Consider the following 16,644-nt stretch of genomic DNA (forward strand, 5'->3'; position numbering starts at 1 on the left):
AGAGAATAGTGTGCTATAGCAGCAGCTTCAATACTGGACCATATTCTTTGGAGTGGAGGAGCGTGCCAGAGAATACATGGGGGGGATATGGACAGCACGGTTGTATTTAATGAGGTCCGGTATTCCGAGGCCTCCTGCGGTATGTAATTTCTGCAAGATGGGAATTCTGACCCTAGGTTTCTTCCCCGCCCAGATGAAGTTGTTAAGTAAGTTTTATCTTTTTATTAGTAGGATAGAATAATACCACGGACTACAGCCTGGAATGATTGCCAAAACAACGCGGGTAACGTTCAATTGTATCCATATTATTTAAGTGTAAAAACTCTTAGGTTGTTTCAAGCTTTGGCTTCTATTTGAACAATTTTACTAATGATGCAGGGAATCTCTATTAAAAACAAGTGCTTCTCTCCACATCTACTATTATTTGAAACCAAATCATGGTGTGGTCTAAGTGACCAATTGGTTTCATTCTGACAGAAGTAATTTTTGACAGCAAAGTTTTGGAGCATAATACATAGTAAATGCATGATAAGGTGTGCATGATATGCATGATAAATGCATGATAAGCCACAGATACACATGAAAATGCATTGTCTGGTGACCAAGACACCACAAATCAAGCAAATTTAGGGATTTTCTGGGTACTTTTAGTTGGAAATTGTCTAAGCGGGAGGCAGATATCAAATATGCATGAAAGCTGACAATTTTGCTAAATGTGTCGGGAAGAAAAGCTTGGATTAGACATTTGGAGCATACACATTACGAAATAAGTATATACATTAAGCGCTTTCAACTTCACATAACACGAGGCTGCCATTAGGGTCCAACTCCATTGAAACTAAATAAATCACCACATGTTATTTCCGAAGAGTCACAATCCCTCTAGCTGTGGAATTCTAAGTCACAGAAGGGAGAACCTTCACAAGCTCTCTTTAGTTTAGTGCAACCAATGAAGTACAGTAGTCTCCATACCAGACAGGAACACTGCTTCCTCAGCCTCACCATCAAAAACTTCACACAAAGGTCCTTCCTGAACATCTCCCATGAAGCCACCCTGATTAATCTGTTTTTTTTTTGGAGCCAGAGTTGTAGATTATTGCATAAATGATGCTCTCAAGCTTTAATCTCAGTACCTTTAAATCTTTCCATGTTGGGTCATTTTTGTTATACTAATTTTCTTCTAGTGAACATTACCCAACATGAATCTATTTAAATTCTTTGTGGGATATAAGATTAAAGCTATAAAAAAGTCTTACTCTATCTGGTCCCTCATGCATTCTGAGGCTCTACTCCATGACGGCTCTAGTTCTTTAATATTTCATGTCACACCTGATTCCATTAAATGTCTTGGGATATTTCATTTACACAATGCAAGCTCTATAAGCTTATTCTTATTTTTTTAGGATTATTTTGCCATGGTGATGACCAGGAATAGCTGCGTTCTAGTACATTTTTCAATGGTAACATGGACATCAAATTTGCCTAATAAATTAACGGAGAGCACTATTGATGATTGCATGGGAAGGCACATTGTTTCAATATGATTCAACAGCATAAGACCTCTCCCTTTCTCTATAGATATCTTTATGGCATTTCCTTCTCCAATTTTCCATACCTACCTCTATTTTCTTAAATGCAATATCTTGTACTATTTTTATATGAACTTTTTCAATGCATTTGTCTTTTCTGAATTTCTAGTACAATAGAAATTGTTCTTTAAAAACAATTGAGAATGAAATAAATTACATATCATGGCAGACTCCTGTTTGGAACACATCTGTCGCTTGGTGTGAAGCAGCTGCATGATGCTGTGGAAGGAGCATCCAATGACTGCTCTCAGAAGCCCAACTGTAGTTAGAAAGCTATAATGAGTGAGTCTATTAATTAAAATGCATTCCTCTTTACAGATTAATCAAATCCTGCAATATATTACATTTTAATGCCAGCATGTGTAATTGAAAATCAGTTAAGCAATTGTATTAATTTCAGTATTTAGAAGCCTCCAAAAAAAGCAAAACATCTCTTATAGTAAAAAAAAGAGTTTATGGACAGGACAACAGGGTTTTTGCCAGTCGCACCGGAAATATCTTTGATATGTTTGCGAACCCCTTTCTCGTTTTTATTCTTGTTTCCAAGATTTTTTTTAATAGGGTGTGCTGCCACTTAAACAGTAAATAGACAGAATTTTTGAAAGAGAAAGACTGTGTGGGTGTGGTGCTCTTAAGAGAAAATATAATTGTAATGAATAAAAATGAACATTTATTGTTTCTTTGTTAAAACTGCGACATATAAAACCAAAAACATACAAGGGTAAACAACAGGTAAATATAAAAAAAAGGATCAAAGATCCTCACGTAGTGGACCCCAATGTCAGTAATTTCCTTTTAATAATTGTTTTTTTCAAGTGCGTCTTATTGTGTAATGGGCAATTGTGTTTACCAACTGTATTTGTATAGTATATATTATCAATATGTATCAGTTATAGATACAGATACATTGTTGGGCTGATTGCACATAACCTGGATAGGCTGTGAATTAGTATACAATCCACTACAATGGTGTGACCGGTGCTGTTAGCAAACTTGCTTCAGAAAGATTTCAGATCTCACAGTGTGGAGCCATCCTGAGATCTGACAGATCCACAGATCTGCTAATGTCTACTTCAAATAAGGTTAGCGGTAGCCATATATTTGTATGAATATTGAAGGAATAAATTGAATTGATTTTGCAAATGTACAGTAGCTTGTGTGATGTCACTTGTTATAGTGAAAAATCATTAGCACTTTCCTAGTGCACTGTCTCCCTACCACCAGGGTCCAGTAAGTGCCGTGAGGTGCCGGGTGCTGGAGGAGAGAACGCGACTAGGGTAAGTTGCAACTCGTCCTGGTACAGCTTCGCCGCGTGCACCGTCCTCACAGTGCGGTGAGGTGCCGGGAGCTGGAGGAGAGAACACGACTATGGTAGACCGTGACTCATCCTAGTCCAGCTTCGCCGCATGCACCATCCTCACAGTGCACCTTGCTACATAAGTGCCGGCTGCGTGCTGGATCTGCACCACCGCGTTAGCACGAGCCGTGGTCCGGGTCTGACCTCATGTTTCCCTCCCGGTGGCCTCTCACTCAAGGTGCACATTTGTACATAAATCAAAATACATTTCAGTGGGGAAGGGACATTGGGGATTTTTACACACTAGATGTGTTGGTCGACGCGCGTGTCGCCCTTAGCTTCATCAGGACCAGGACTGGACTATAAAAACTTTAATTAAAAAAATGTATTAATTAAAAGAATTAAAATGTATTTGAATTAATTAAATATTACATTTTTAATTGAAGTTTTTATACATCTATTTTTTAATTTAAATAGGATTTTAAACACATTTTGTGGAATAGAAATAAACCACAACTTGCATTTGCACTTTGAACTGTGTATATTTATACATTTGCCAGTTATTCACCATTCTTTTCTATTTAGATTAATTGGTCTGTGCTTTAAAAATCAGTGTGGACATTAAATGAACGCATAAAACCCGGAACCTCCGGGCATTTGGAACGCACCGCCATTTTGGATGACCGAAATGTGCATGTGCCGCAGATAATTGCAATTAACAGGCTGATAAATACAGCCTATGTACAGTCCCTTGTACATGCTATTGAACAAGGTTAACTCCGAAACGCGTTTAGCGTCACCGGGACTTGTGGACCCTGATTTGGACTGACTGGATATGCATCCCCATTGATTCCTGAGTCTGACCTTTCCAGGGGGTTAGTGAATCCTACCATATACTTCAGGGACTCGATTGGCTGCACCAGGTTCCAGTTTGTCTCAGGGATACCAAATATGCTCAAGGTTCAGTGTTTTAATAATCTGCACTATAGCTGCTTTTTTTTAAATCCATTAAATGTATCAACCTTTTGGAAGGAGGAGTTGCTGTTTTCTTGCCAGTGGGAGACTTCTGAATGCTTAAACTTTCAGCTGGATATTGTGAGTGTACTAAGAGTTCACAAACCACCATTAAAGCAAAAACTATCTGTACGAAATATTGTTATTTATCCTTGGCAATATGTGTGAGGTTTGGCCTGCATAAAGCCAAGGTTCTCTTTACAGATCTATTATGTGGATCTAAGAAACTTCCTTAAAGGGACAATATCTGTTTATTTTCTCTTTTACACATGGTGTTAATTGGGAGCGCTTTATTGATTGTGTGCTTGTTTTTCCTACTGCATGTATTTCGAAGTGGACTGGATGTCACTTTATTGCACTCATTCTTAAGCTGCACCTCATTCACTTGTGCGCACCCAGTACTATTTTTTCTCGAATTTTGGATGTGTCCACAGAAATTTCTCTATGAAGAAAAAAGAAAATGGTAAAGATAGGGAAGAGTATACCACTTAATCATTAATTAATCATTGCATATACTTATAGTCATGCACACATTGAGTGTTAAGGGTGCACAGGCACCCCCTAATGCTGTGACCCCACCCCCACACTTATTGCTGCTAGTAATACCAGCAATACCTTTTACCGAAGGCTTTTGCTTTTGAGACCTGTATTCCATTAAAATAAGCGCCCATCAATCAATTATGTGTGTTTTGCATTATTAATTGTATTACACCATTGTCATATCACTACATATCTGTGTCATCCAGATATAATTTTGACTTTATTTGCATGTTACGCAGAGTAATTAGAAGATTAAAACTGGAATAGGCAGAAGATTATGGTGTGGCTGAGAGACATTTTATATTGTAGTGAGTGCACGCCTGATTAGCAGTGTTAGACAGACCCAATGGCGGTGTTAGACATGCCCAATAGGTGGTGCTAGGCACACCGCTTTGACAGTGCACCCCCTAATAAAATGTGTTGCGCACGCCTATGCATATACTACAACTTCAAGGTGTTTGAGGGTCGCCTCTAAGATTCAGCTTAAATTTTGCACAGGATTAGGTTTCGGAGCAGCCAAATTTTAACTTTCGGAAGGTACTATATATTAGGCCACCCTAAAATATATATATATATATATATATATATATATTAAAGACCATTTGTTAACTTAATTAGCTTAAAAGTTTTAAGGGTAGAAAGGTGCTTAGTTGCAAAAGTTTACTTTAAATGTTCATTATGTTGCTAAATGATGATGTGCATAAGAGATGAGAATGAATAATATATTTAGCTAAAAGTATTTCTTGATGGTGCTGTTTGTTTTTAAATTTTACCTATTATGTTAAATTAATAATAAAGTATTCCTGCAAATGAGCATAAAACACATGTCAACTATTTCACACAAGATTCTAATAGTGCTACGAGGTAGAACCTCATGTTTGTATAATCAGTTTTAAATATTTTGAATAGTGTTGTTAACCAAATGGTACTGTGTATAGGAATAGCTATGGGCTATTTTGGAGGTGTAATGGAATTAAACTAAAAATATATTATTGTTTCTGCATCCTCATTCCATAACTTATCTTTGAATAATTAATGCAGCACTAGAAATGTTAATAACACTGTTTTGATAAATCACAAATATAAATGATACTATCAAACTCATGAAGTTTTTAAATGTTGATCACAGAGTTTTCTTGTTTTATTTCCCTTTTGAAATGTTTGCTAGCACCATTGAAATGTAATTAGCACATTCATCAAGGATAATATCTATATTTAATCTTGTATATCTACAAAGCTGACTGGTCTGTGAACCCAATTTATTATTTTGTAACGTATTGTTTTAACAATAACCAGAAGACATCCTTGTAGCGTCTAGTACAATAACTAATTTTTGGACAGTTTGGAGAAAATGTAGTATTCTATGTTAAGAATTTAATGTTGTATATACAAATATAGAACTGTATAAACGTTTAAGCAATTAGATGACCATATGTATGCTCTCTGTGGATGCATTGAGTGTATTTTAAAACAGAGTTCAGGTTGCATGTAATCACTGATAATCATAGACGCACACAGTCCATTTTTTTAGGGTGTGCACCATTGAATGGATGTGTCCATCACCACCTACTGGGCGTATCTATCATCACTTATTGGCCGTGTTTATCACCATTTATTGGGCATCAATACAAACTGCATAGAAGTTGACATGTTTATGTATATGGACTTCGGAATTAATAATTCCCCCCCCACACTAGAAATAGGGACAGTGCTGAATTTACACTGTAATACCCATTACACATAATGCCACACACAATGTAATGCCCATTACTTATAATGCTACACTCCGTGATGCCAATTTCACATAATGTCACACACCGTAATGCCCATTACACATAATGTCACACACCATAATGACCATTACACATAATGCCACATACCCTAATGCCCATTACTCGTAATTTTACCTACCATAATGCTGCCCATTACAAATTATACTACACAACATAATGCCTATTACACATTGTACAACACACCATAATGCCTTATTACATATTATGCCACATAATGTAAGTGAAGCTTACCTACATGCATCTTGCTAGGTGTTTTATTCTCGTTGCCATGGGGAATTACATGCCCATTGCCAGGGAGGAAGTTACATGCTTGTTGCTAGGGGGAGATAGATGCTCATTGCCAGAGGGCAGTTACATGCTCATTGCCAGAGGGTAGTTATATGTTCTTTGCCAGGGGGGAGTTATATGCTTGTTGTCAGGGAGAGGAGTTGAATGTTTATTGCCAAAGGGACATGCATACTCATTGCCAAGGGGACTTGCATGCTCATTGACAAGGGGATTTGCATGCTTGTTGCCAAGGGGACTTCTATGCTCGATGCCAGGGTAAAAGCACTCCTCGCTTCTGGAATCTGCACTTCCGAGTAGCACTGGGCACACCAGTTCACTCCTCTAACAGTCACTAGAGGTCTAGCTTGCCCAACCTGTGTACCCTATTTCCCATGTCTATCTGCTTAATATCTCATGTCACTTTTGTTCCTTAATACACTTAACACTCATAGGGGCCCATTTACATTTAATATTTTTAGCTAATTCCATTAGTGGTCCCTCCATTGCCGCCAACAGCCACCTCCCTCACAGATTTCTATGGGAGAATGCAATACTGCCAGATTTAGCAATATCCAAAATGCAAAGCATTCCAAATATTGGCCCTTGCAGCAACCACCATCTTAAATGTGCTACAAACCTCACAATCCAGAGGAGCCGATGTACATCACTGTCTGCCTGAATGTGCATGCCCAGCTACCCTGCCAACAGGCAGAGCACATCGCAGCAGATGCTTATCTCTGCATCAGGAACCCCTGTACCCTTCACTTCTTCCACCTGTAACCCTTTACCTCTACCTCCCACTTGTAACCTTTATCTCACCCCTCCACCTGTAACCCCTTTACCTCTCAATACCTCATTTCACTTGAAACCCCTGTACTTCTCAATCCTTCCACCTGAAACACATGTACCAATCCCTCCTTCCAACTGTAACCCCTGTACATCTCATTCCCTCCTTCCACCTGGAACACCTGTACTGCTACCTCCTTCCACTTAAAACCCCTGTTCCTCTCACTTTCTCCTTCCCTCCATTATCCTTTGTTCATCTCACTATCTCCTTTCAGACTCCCCAAAGTGCCTGGAACATGTGTTAGAACATGAACCACCTTTGCTTTACATAAGCCATCATTACCTGAACAACCAGTCAGCAGCATAGTACTGTATGGACAGCACAGCCCAGTACTGGAAGCAGAATGAAATGGCGTCTGCCGGCTTATGTGTGGGCACTGAGCACCCTTTGTTGTTTGTCCTCATTCTGCCTTTGGGGGTGGGGGACAAGAAACAAAGGAGAAAGCAGTGGAGGAGCTTGCCTGCCAGGCTGCAGATATGGTGGTGACAAGCCATCAGCAGAAGTGGGAGGTGGGGCACTGGAATTGGAGTAGCTCAGGCACTGCACGAGGTGAGGCGGGGCAGAGCATATGGGGCAGGGAGGGAGCTTCAGCACTACTGCACACTGTGCTATGCTCTGTGCTGTGTATTGAAGGCAGACATGGTTTCCAGAGCTGCAGTGCTGCAGCTGGTGGTCGGGCTAGGTAGCCATTGGATGTCCAGAACGCTGCTCCTCTGCTCCATCATACAGTGTCTCTTTTATATGTAGGGGGAGCAAACTTCCCCCCCTTCATGCCCCCCCCCATTCTGACGCCATGTGCTGGACATTAGGGGTGCCTTAGCACCTCCCCCATGCACGCCTATGCTGATAATATACCATTACACTCTAACAAGCTAAGAATTGAACTGCATAGCATTGCTATGCAAACCAGTTGGAGAACGTTTTTCAAATCAATTCAAAGAGAATATTTACACAAAATATTACAGTAATGGAGAAGTTTAATGCTCTGGGTTATGAAAAACATTGGATGCACCACTTCCCCCCATCTTGGTGGGAGTAAATACTGCCTACAGCATTGATGCACTACTTACAAAAGGGGAGAAGGGAATGGGAGAGACCAGTACACAGGTTTAAATTGAAATGGAAATTGAAGTCAGTCTAAGCAATCCATAGTAAAATTTAATTAAAGGAGAATATTCCCTCTGGTAGTAGAGAATGTGGAGGTGCACCCTTGAGAGTAAGGTAAACAGTTGTGATTCAGGGGGGACACCCAGGCACATACCCCCTGTCATTTCGTAGCTGAGCACAGGGGCTTTCCAACAAGCCAAGCCCCGATTTGCTAGGCCACCGGGAACCAGAGATGTCGCCGGGCAAAAAGAACAATACTGATGCACACTCTAGGTGCTAAGAACACTGTTAGTAAAAATAATTTTGATAACTCTTACAATTAACATGGAGTATAATTGAAGTTCTTAGCACACATTTGCGCAAATATGTGGGCCCATCCACCGCGTCCAGGTGAACTTCATTAGATGGGTCCCTAACATTTCTAATACTAACACATTATATGAATTTATCTAGGTCTTACCTTCAAATAGAGCCCATATTAACATGCAGTCAGCAATGTAGGAACCTGTGCTAATTAAAACACCTGAGGGTAGATGGGAGGGGTGCCAGTGCCAGAATGAAGGAGCCTTACCTTCAGTGTACAATATATACACAAATATTTGGGAAATAGGGGGGGACTGGACTGCACACCATATTTTTAAACATAATGAGAGGTGCTACCAAGTTAAGGCTTCTAGTACCATACAGAATGTGGAGGTGCACCCTTGAGAGTAAGGTAAACAGTTGTGATTCAGGGGAGACACCCAGGCACATACCCCCTGTCATTTCGTAGCTAAGCACCGGGGCTTTTCAACAAGCCAAGCCCCGCATTGCTAGGCCACCAGGAACCAGAGATATCGTCGGGCAAACCTGGAACATTTTCCCCATAGTATAACATGGGACCCGCTAATTCTGACCCCCACCCAGTTCAGATGGCTGCTGGTTCCTTCCCCAGCATCACAGAAGCTCATGGTTGATTTAATTTAAACCCAAATCGCCAGGCCTCATCTGATACCAGACTGGTCCATATAGGTCAATTAGTTCCAGAGCTAATGCGGGTAAACCGATTTGTTTATTTCTGAAATGTAATTTCATGGCTGTTCAGGGCAGATTTCTCTGGAACCAAATGGCCCAATTTCACAGGACCAGTATCATTCGAAGCGCATTTGCAGCCATGCAGGGAAATCAGCAATCAAGGGTGGGACAGGTGGCTGTGCGGGCAGCATTACATCCACACGCAATGCTGCAAATTTCACAGCATTGCGTGTGGACCAGAATAAGGTCCGTGATGTGGTGTACACAAAAGCACACCATGGAAAGTACATACAGCAGGATTTTTAGAGGGGGGTTACAAATGTAATCCAAAGTCTCCCACTCTGCAGCGCATTGATGTACGTATATGAGTCTGGGAAAGTGGTAACAACCCTGAAAATTAGATTTTTTTATACACTGGATACAGTATGGAATACAGTATTAATATTTAACAGTACATATGGTGTTTAGCAGGGGTGCCAAGGGCCATTTCTATTGGGGGCCATATGTAAAATTTTCTCTTACAAATTCCCCTGCTGCAGCCGTCCCACGCTCCACGGCTGCCGCTGAATAGGACTGACTGTCTCCGGCTGCTGGTGATTAAGAGGAATCTCGCGAGAACTACCAAATCCCCCCCACGCAAGAATTCCTCTGTGCTTGACTCCCGGCAAAGCTGCTGGGCTACCCAGAACTGCTACGGGGGCCGCATACGGCCCCGGGCCTGGTTTATAGTATAGGCTGTTTCAAACATTTAAATAAGATAAGTGGTCAGGAAAAGGTTAAACATGCGATAATAAATACATAAATACACAGATATAATAGAACCAGTACTGCACTTTCTCAGCTCACAATCTGCCACTTAATGGTAAGGCTCCTGTCTCTTCCTCCTGGCATCTACTCTCTGGTCTATTGAGATGTTAAAGTGTTCAGATCCACACAAATACAAACACACACAGCAAACTTGGCAGAAGAAGCTGCTCCACAGGGCATGTGCAGCAGCTCTGCTTTGTCCCTTACACTGATGTGGTGGCAGATCATATTGCAGTATATACCAGTGCTACAGTAGTAATTTAAGGCACTTGCCAAGAGGAGGGAGGTTTCTGTGCAACCAGAAACCCGCCTGCATTTGCCTATGTAGTGGGATGTATTTATTCTATAAAAAGCATTTCCTTAGAAGTAGTACTGAACATTATAAGTAATAATCTACTTTCAAAGTTGACATTGAAAATTTAAAATTTAAGTGCATCCTCTGTAGAGATGATGCAGTGTTATACCTCAAAACCTTGATGCACTGATTTTTGTTGACTATAAGTTGAGTGCTATCTTATTTGTATGGTATTGAACATGAAGGATTCATCCCGTCATGGAGGAGGGCACCGGAGCAGGATTGTCAAGAACCTTGGTGTTTGTTCTTCTGTTTCGGAGTTTCTACATGGTCTTTCAGTGTGTTCTGCCTGGATTCATTCAGCCTGCACATAGGCTGCAATCACTGTGTGTGTTAAAATATGGTAATTAGACACCTGAAAGACTCTAGCCCAGGGTTCTGACAGCAATAACCTCTTATCTCCCTGCTAGCAGTAGTTCAGCATTTCTTCATTTGAACTCTCACTGAATTACAACTTTGCAACCTTGATTATGCTCTGCAATCAGCACTTTGTTATCTGGATCTGAAAGCCAGCATTCCCTGTGCAAGTTAGGAGTTAGGCTTCAGTGTTTTATGGCCTACTAGGCCTCTCTCCACTTCAAAGCCTACCGGGAGTACTGAAATCACAGGATCTTATCACCTGACCATGAACTCTCCAATACTGTGTCAGCCTGACTCTCTCTGTATCACATGTCTCCAGTCATCGATCAGCTGGGTATAAATACAGAGGCATGGGACTCCAAGGCTGTCAGTTCCTCAAGTCACATAGCTCAGTGTAAGCTTGGTATCTGAGCCTCCAGTGTGTAATTACTGACCTCCCTGGTTCATGTTAACTCAGCTCCTGTGCACCTCCAGCCTACCAGCTCCTGTAACTCACCAGTTACCTGCACCTGAGAATTCCATGCTTACGGCACCTGTGCTCCACCTGCATCCTCACCTGAGCATCATCTGTAACCAGCACCTGTGCGTTCAGTGCTTCTGGCATCTGTGCATTCAGTGCTTATGGCACCTGTGCACCACCTGCTTCCAGCACCAGTGCACCTCCTGACGTCCGGTCCAGTATTCCTGGTGAATCCTCCGGCCTCCAGTCGTATCCTGTATTCAGCCAGTCCAATCCAGCCTGGTTCAGTTGTTTCAAGTCTGGTACAGTCCTTATCAATATCTTGTCTCATCCATAGAACACTAATAACCTGTACAACTCAATCATACAACTATACATTCATCATTCTGCTTCCAAAACCAACTCCCTGGTTATCCAGTGGTCAAGATACGGCTCTCTGCTGAAACTCGGGTTTGACTCGCAGTCAGGGATTGCTCTCTGTCTCTTCACCTGTTTCCACCCTCTCGCATAGACTTTACACACATACGGGGTTCACAAACTCATAGCCATGAAAAGGATATATCAGACATTTATTTATTTAAACTAAACTTTAGTAAACATTTGGCACTTTGCCAGTGGACATAGACACACTGCAAACAAGAGATTGTGGGTAAATAAAGAGGGGGGAGAATCAAAGAAGAAACAGATGTATGAAGTTGACTGATATTTTTGAGCCTAAACTCATTTATTTGTTATCAGTACCATTCAAATTGACCTCAAAGAGCCATAAAAATCTGTCAAAAATGACAGACAACTACAGCTTCCTGTTGATTTTTTTATTGGACCAAACATACCAAGCTACAGTGATTCCTCCTACTTTTGGTTTGCATACATCTCAGATGGTGGTGCACCAGCAATAGTTTACATACATTGTGGGGCGCATGTGCAGTACCCATTCTTCACTGGTGCAGAAAGGGTTCTGTGCCATCGCATGCAGTGCCACCACAGCCTGTCACTATTTGGTTGGGGAATCCTAAGACACAGCAGAAATGTGCATAGTGCCCATCTCTGAATGAAGCCCATCATCTATACATCAACAGGGAACCACATGGTTGAGTCCCATTGTATGTGTAAGACATTTTAGCAGCTTGTCAAGTGTTTCTTGATTTCAATTTTTTTTTTTTAATGGCAAAAATAATGTCATTTGTTGAGTCACATAGAGCTTTTACAGTATTATCTGGCTTGATTCATTGACGGACACCATGATGATCAAGGTGCAATTGTGCAAACTGAGGTTGTGAATTTATTCCAAAAATTCAGTAGCCCTTGAAAGTAGAGACCACCTGCACAGTATTACAAAGACACACAGACCTTTCGATAATTGTCAGCTTCAGTTAATCAATGGCCACACAGAATTGCAGCCTGAACAAATATATCGGAACCAGCGACACACCCGAGACATGGCCGCGGCATTGTCTGTGTTTTTGCAACCACTCCTCTGTCAATGCCCATAAACAGTGCCTGGCATTGTTATTACACTTTGGCTCATGCATACACAATCTAACACATTGGCATAGAATCCAAGACCTCTACTTTAATAGGCAATATAATGAAGGTTTAGGTAATTATAATTGGAGAGACAATATTCTGTTACATTTAAGGTTTATTATAAAACCTACATTGAGGTCTATACCAATGTTTTTTCAAATGGCTAATTTTGACAGCGAGTCTATTTTTTTGGCCAATTCTTGCTTTTAGTAAAATCCTCAAATTTGCCAAATTTACCAAAAATTGGGGAAGTATGCAAAATTGGTCAAAATAATTTTTAGCAAATATGTCCATGTAGATAATTACAGAAGCATGCAACTTCAACTTTAATTTATGATATTGCTAGTTTTATTGCTTTTACATTAAATGGATGACTAGAAACAATAAGAAAGCAGCAGGTTGTAAAATCTGACGCTCTGAACATGTTTTTTACAGTATATAAAAGGGCGATGAAAGATCTAACAGTGGAGTAATGTGTGAAAGAGGAATGCCGTTTCTCCTTTTCTGATATCATGATCTATTTTGTACAGTTAGACCTACATACTGTAGATTAATTTGAGATTATGTCATTGATTGCTGTGACATTGTTTGTGAAGGGAAAGCTTTTTTTTCACCAATTGTGGGAGCTGGCTAGACATGGACATTGTTAGCTGTTGGCCTGATACTGGTTGACTCGGTAAGCTGCAAAGATCGCAACTTACTATGTCTCAGAGTGCCCCCAGCCCCCGTGTCCCCTCGCAACCATGCGAGATGTGTTCTGAAAACACATCCCCTCACATGCACCTGCTGCAGAAGTAATCATTTGATGGTCAGCGACCATCAAATGTTTTTTCCTGGGCTTGCAAATATATGTTAGTGGAGATGGATTTGCGTGCTCTGGGATGAATACAGGGCGGGCGGTTGATGTCAGCCACCCACCCCGGCACACTGCACCTTGCTTGCATTTGCATAGAAATGTTCCCATGTCCAAGCGAAACCACCACCCCTGTCCGCCCCATCCCCCCCCCTTGTGCGAGTGCCAGGTCGACAGTGCAGGTCGGCGAAGGCATCTGCACAGAAGCCCTGCAAATGTGCAAATGAGAAAATGAGCATGTGCAGTGGCTTACCATCGGTCTCCATTGTGATTACACTGAGGACTAATGGAACCAGAATGATGGTCAATGTGCAGTAATATGCCTGCATAACTAGAATGTTGTGCAAAATGAATTATGTTGGGTACACACTATCCCAATCCATAGCAAATCTGACTTCCGACTGACCAGTCTGTCTGACATTGGACAAGTCTGTACTCTTCGATGAACATCCTTTTCCCCCATCCGGTTTGCTTGTCAAGTGTCCTGGTTTCTAAACAAACCTAAAAACCTGGACATCTGACCACAGCCTAGGGGACTGGTTCTGCAGTGTGTAAGTGTCCAATCCAGCAGTCCAAGACACCATCACCGGGGAGGCGGTGAAGGATCCATAGGAATCCAAACACTGTCCAATTCTTCTGTGTAATGCAGATAGCATGTTGACATAGGGGTATGGCAGTGATGGAGGCAGCATAGTGTATGGTGGTGAGAGGTGGCAGAGGGCATGACTTTACCTGCTAAGTTTGGTTGCGGGTAGCATACTCCATGGTGGTGCTGTGGAACCATCTTTCAAATTCAGGATGGCCATTGTGAGCCTTTTTCATTGCCTCAACCTCTTATGTCAGCTAATATTACCCATTGCAAAGCAGTGGGTGGCAGACCTAAGGCAGAAAAGTGTTATGCACTCCTATGCTCAAATATGGTGTACACCACGAAAGTGGTACAGACGATACACACAAGGATCAATAGGGGACGATTCACGCACACAGATAGGGTACAGTGCATAAACAGATAGTGAGTAAGTAACAATATAACACAAACTGGGAAGTACACACTACCTACTCCGAAGGTAGTGGGTTAACTAACAGACACAAACAAACAAGACTAGGGAGCCGAGGGCTCTACAGACAGAATGTCTCCCTAGCATGGAGTATATGATCAGATGTAATAAAGCAGAAACAGTGGAGCGAGATGTTATGCTTCAACACGTGGATAGCAACTAAAGTGCGGTTGCTAAGGGCAACCACTGAAACCCAGAGGGTTACAAGCAAAAGAGGCTAGCAGCTCCTAGGTCATAGATGGGAATAAGGACCATAGGAGTGTAGCCACAGGCCTGACCTCACTTGCAGTATACCGGTTCAGCCAATAAGCTGACACCTGGAAGCACTACACAATGAGCAAGGACAAGGCAGGTCTGGGAGCAGAGCTGCAGACTTACTGGATCCACAGTGTGGAACAGGGACCACAGCAAATCAAATGGCCGAGTCCCGTTTACTGCTAGGTCTGGATCAGACGGATAGAACATGGTATTCCAAGACCTATTTGGCAGTAAACTAGCAACAATACAAAATACAATACAGTTCTAACTAACTAGTCTTTCTCAGGAACAGGCTCACTGACTATCTGACTAAGATTCAGCAGCAAGTGGCCGACGCCTGTACAGGATGTTTATACCAGAAGCAGAGTGCCGGGCTGGCCCCCTGCTGCTGCTGCTGAGCATGCCACGCCTCCAGCCTGTGTTCAGCTTGCCTCCCGGTTGTCATGGCGACGTGGCCGCACAGGGCAGGGGAGCCTAACACAAAGTGACAAAGAGCTTCTGAAGAGAGTAGCTGCCACACACCAAGTGACAGAAGATGCCACCACAATCCCTGAGAAGGCAGTGGCCATGCAAAAGATCTTATAGGCTGCACTTCAGTTGAAGATAGCGGAAGGTGATTCTGCCATTGTCACAAACCCTGAGAAGGCAGATGCCTCAAAGTGAAGATCAAAGAAGATGCTGCAAATTTGTGGGAGGTGGAAGCCATGCAAAAGAGCTTGAAAGCTGCCACCCCCCAGGTAAAGGTGCCTGCTAATAAACTTTTATAAGATTAAGGGGTAATTTGTTATAATGTTGTCAATAGCAATCAATAAAATTCTGTATATGATTTCTCTATTGCATCCTAGAAAACTATAGACATCACCTCTTTTTGTTTTTAGAAGCTTTAGTTAATTTACCTCTAAGTGTTGTGTCTTTATTTTAATATTTTATTTGCAAGCAGATTGCAAGTAACATTGGGCCCTTTATGTCTGGGTATGCTGGCACTTATGGCACTCCAAGTGCCAGCATGCAAGTGCTGGTACCTGTAAAGAACAATTTTAATTTACTATTAACCTCGCACCCACTGTAACCAGCGGTGCAGGGCATAATTCTTGACTTACAGCCCAGTGCTGGTTGAGTCATTTGGTTGAGTCATTTTTGTGGGAAGTCCATCCATGGGCTGACCAGTTTTGGATCTGGTTAATGTTATGGCAGGGTTACCACAGTGTGTGCTCCCCTTCTTTGGTATTATGCCCCAGGCTGGTTCAGCCTTGTGCTGTTTTTGGAAAATAGAGGAATCCTAATATTGGACTTTAATCCCTAATTTCCATTACTAAATCAGGTTGGGAGTCCAGGGCTGGGTGTTCAATCTTTTGTGGAAACTCCAATATATATATATTTTTTGGAGTAAACCAGTGGTTCCCAAACTGTATGCCGTGGCACATAGGGGTGCCTTGGGGGACTTGCAGGGATGCCCAGGATTGATGGTTCCTGACCAATTCAAATTATTTATGATCAA

At 41.8% G+C, this 16,644-nt stretch overlaps 1 long non-coding RNA gene across 1 annotated transcript; it reads right to left on the reverse strand.

Annotated features, from left to right (window-relative positions):
• Window positions 1–4,191: 4,191 nt before the first annotated feature.
• LOC146019494 (uncharacterized) lies at window positions 4,192–15,541 on the reverse strand. Its single transcript, XR_014450573.1, has 3 exons — window positions 15,503–15,541; window positions 14,563–14,709; window positions 4,192–4,342 (listed from the first exon to the last, which is right to left on the reverse strand). It is a non-coding gene; the product is annotated as an uncharacterized LOC146019494 (long non-coding RNA).
• Between the last annotated feature and the right edge of the window lie 1,103 nt (window positions 15,542–16,644).

This window comes from Crinia signifera, chromosome 7 (assembly GCF_055691185.1).
Source record: "Crinia signifera chromosome 7, ASM5569118v1, whole genome shotgun sequence".
NCBI classification, from domain to species: Eukaryota; Metazoa; Chordata; class Amphibia; order Anura; family Myobatrachidae; genus Crinia; species Crinia signifera.